Source organism: Bremia lactucae, linkage group LG6 (genome assembly GCF_004359215.1).
Source record: "Bremia lactucae strain SF5 linkage group LG6, whole genome shotgun sequence".
NCBI lineage: Eukaryota > Oomycota > Peronosporomycetes > Peronosporales > Peronosporaceae > Bremia > Bremia lactucae.
Window position 1 is genome coordinate 2371518 of NC_090615.1, and position 3953 is coordinate 2375470.

The following is a 3953-nucleotide window of genomic DNA, read 5'->3' on the forward strand; positions in this document are numbered from 1 at the left end:
ACAGGTGCTCAGGCTTCACCTCCCCGCTTACCACGTCCCATAGGTCCCGCTCCTCCAGCACCATCTGCATCTTGAATTTCCACAAGTGGAAGTTCGATCCGTCGAACTTGTTGATGCGGGCGGTCGTGGTCACAGCAGTGTCCATGGCTAAGGCGAAGGCAGGGGCGGGGGCGTGGGCGGCAGAGTCTGCGGGTCTTGGGCTCATAACCTAATGTAAAGGTCAAGTGAGCACTAGTTGGCAAAATGCAAAGTAAATATATTAAAGGTCCTTAGTTCGCAAACCGTTTGCTACCTCTAAGCCTACTGGATTCTCTACTGGATTTACTTACCGGCTTCATTCATTCTAGCCAATTAGCTTCTACCACGTGGAGGTCCCATCTTGAACATGATCATTTGCGCATCTTGAAGAAGATCTTCGAACGTTCGCGGAACCATCTGTTGTGCTGTCGCATGCAGATGTCGCTGTTGTGCGTGTCGATGATCCGCCGGTACTTTACCGGTTAGTCTTGTGCATGTCGAGGCGCATCCTTGACAACATGTTCAAGCTAAATATGTCTCCAGTACCGATTGAGACCGTGAACATGGCAAGCGAGTCTCAAAGCTCGACCATTTCTAAGTCGTATCTTTGGCATTTTCGACTTGGCCATATTGGTTACAGCGGACTAGAAGCCATCGTTAACAACAACCTTGCTACTGGGATCGACATTCGGTCTATCAAGCAGTGGGAGCTATGTGGAGGTTGTGCTTTAGGCAAACAAACTCGCGTCAAGTTTCAATCAGTTTCAACGGATCGTACAGAAGACCTTTTGGAAGTTGTCCACAGTGATGTGTGCGGGCCGATGAGGACTCCAACTTTCGGTGGAATGAAGTACTTTGTTACTTTCATCGATGATAAATCTCGGCACTGCGCGGTATACTTTATGCGCAACAAGTCCGAAGTCTTCAGCAAGTTTGCTCACTTTGTGAATATGGCCGAGAACAAGACTGACAGTCGTATAAAGGAGCTTTGGAGTGACAACGGGGGCGAGTACAAGTCAGCCAAGTTTGTCAGATTTTGTGCTGATCGGGGTATCATCCAGAAGTTTACGCCTCCGTACACCCCTGAAATTAACGGAGTGGCTGAGAGGATGAACCGCACACTAGTCGAATGTGCACGGTGTATGCTTGAGCATGCTAGTTTGGCCAAGGAGTATTGGGGTGAGGCAGTTATGACAGCAGCGTTTCTTCGAAATCGGCTACCAACTCGTGCTCACACGTCGCTCAAGACTCCTTACGAGGAATGGACGAAGAAAAAGCCGATACTCGCAAATGTCAAGGTGTTTGGCTGCCATGCATACGTGCACGTTCCCAAGGAAAAGCGTTTGAGGCTGGATCCGCGAGTTACTCTGTGTCGTTTCTCGGCTATTCCGAACATGAGAAGGCATACCGTTTTGAGGACTTATCGTCGGGCCGGATCATTATTAGTCGCGACGCCAAGTTTATGGAAGACAATTGTACCAGTGGAAAATGTGGCCAAGCTCTCGATTCGGTAACCGAATTTCAAGATGGAAACGACGATACAGACAATCAAGACGACATGAAGATATGCCAGATCAGTCGTCCGAGAATATGGAGAGCTGTGAAGAAACGCAATTACAACAAGAACAAGAATACGAGCGGCCAAATGCGGAGTTTGTGCTAGGATCCAAGCGCTATCTGAGGACGCAATCGCTTGAAAGTTTGTCACGTCCGCCAAGCTCAAAACGCCATGGACGCGTAAGCTTTACAAATGGTACACCAACAAGACCATCACAGAGACCGGAAGGATCGCTCAAAGACATGTCGGCCTTACTAACGTCAATCAAAGAAGAAGAATTGAACTGTGCGTACGTCGTGGATTCAGTGGGAGAAGTGCCGACATCGTTCAAGTCAGCTATGGAATCCAGCGACGCAAGCAAATGGAAGGAAGCGTGTGAATCTGAGTTCGAGTCGCTTATCAAGAACAAGACATGGGAGCTTGTGTCTCTACCAAGTAGCCGAAAAGCAATCAGCAGCAAGTGGGTTTTCAAGGTTAAAGAAACTGCTGAAGGACTCATCGAGCGATACAAGGCTCGACTTGTTGCTAAAGGTTTTCTGCAGAAGTGCGGCGTCGACTTTGAAGAGACCTTTGCGCCTGTTGCCAAATTCACCTCGATTCGAATCATACTCAGCATTGCGGCTCAGCAGGGTCTTATTTTGCATCAAATGGATGTCAAGACAGCGTTCCTTAATGGCCATCTAGACGAAGAGATTTACATGAAGCAGCCTGAAGGTTTCGTTGGCCCCGATTATCCCGATCATGTATGCAAACTCAAGCGCGCGCTTTATGGACTTAAGCAGTCTCCTAGGATGTGGAACCAGACTATCGACGATTTCATGCACATGACTGGATTTACAAAGTGGGAAATGGATCACTGTGTTACGTCAAGCGCAACAAGTCGGCTATAATATTTGTGGTTATCTACGTCGATGATCTTATTCTCGCGTGCAGCGACACGGCGTTACTTCATGATACCAAGAATGCTTTAAGCAAGCGGTTCGAGATGTCCGACCTAGGTGAGCTCAAATTTTGTCTCGGCATGCAAGTTGAGCGAGATGGCAAGACAGGCGATGTGTCAATGCGACAAACTAAGTTTTTGCAGTCGATCCTGATCAAGTACGGCATGCAAGATTGCAAGCCTGTAAAGACACCTCAAGACACTGGACTAAAGCTTAATAAGGCGATGTGCGAAAACGGCTGTAAACATCACGAGACTATGAAGAATGTTCCGTACCGCAGTGCTGTTGGTGCTCTAATATATTTGATGGTTGGTACTCGTCCGGACCTTGCAGCAGCTGTGGGAGCTCTGAGTCAATTTGCTGCTGATCCGTGTCCAACTCACTGGCAAGCTCTAAAGCGTGTGTTCCGGTACCTGCAAGCAACTTTAACACATGGACTCAGGTTTTCAGGGTCTGGTTGTGGAATAATGGAGGGCTATTCGGACGCGGACTGGGCTGGTGATATTGAAACAAGAAGAAGTACCAGCGGGTACGTGTTTGGGCTTAACGGTGGCTGCATCAGCTGGCGCAGCAAGAAACAACGGACGGTTGCACTATCTTCTACAGAAGCTGAGTATATGGCGCTATCAGAAGCCACTCAAGAAGCTGTGTGGCTTAAGGCTTTTATGCGCGAGCTCGGCGAAGACTTAAGTGTAAATGCGTTAAAGGTGTACGAAGATAATCAAGGGGCAATCGCGTTGGCAAAGAATCCTGAGTTTCACAAGCGCACCAAGCACATTGATATTCGATACCATTTCGTACGTGAAAAGGTCGAAGATGGTCATGTGGTGATTAAGTATTGCCCAACGCTCGACATGTTGGCAGACTTAATGACCAAGCCAATTCCTGCAGTTCAGTTCGGCGCACTTCGATCCAAGCTCGGCATTCAACCTTCAGTTGCTGCCGAGTTGAGTGGGAGTGTTGTCAAGGATGCGCCTCGACATGCACAAGACTAACCGGTAAAGTACCGGTAGATCATCGACATCGCACGACAGCGACATCTGCATGCGACAGCACAACAGATGGTTCCGCGAACGTTCGATGATCTACTTCAAGATGCGCAAATGATCATGTTCAAGATGGGACCTCTACGTGGTAGAAGCTAATTGGCCAGAATGGATGAAGCCGGTAAGTAAATCCAGTAGAGTATCCAGTAGGCTTAGAGGTAGCAAAACGGTTTGCGAACTAAGGACCTTTAATATATTTACTTTGCATTTTGCATCCTACTACCCAAGCGCCCTTTACTTTATGGTTGTCTTCAAATGTCTTGAGCTCCGGTCCTGGTTCGCATGCCGCATCCAATATCTCAGAAAGTAAGTGATGAATCCACTTGCCTTCTTGGACCGCTAAGCTCAAGGCAATGTATTCTGCCTCGCTGGTTGACAGTGATACACTTG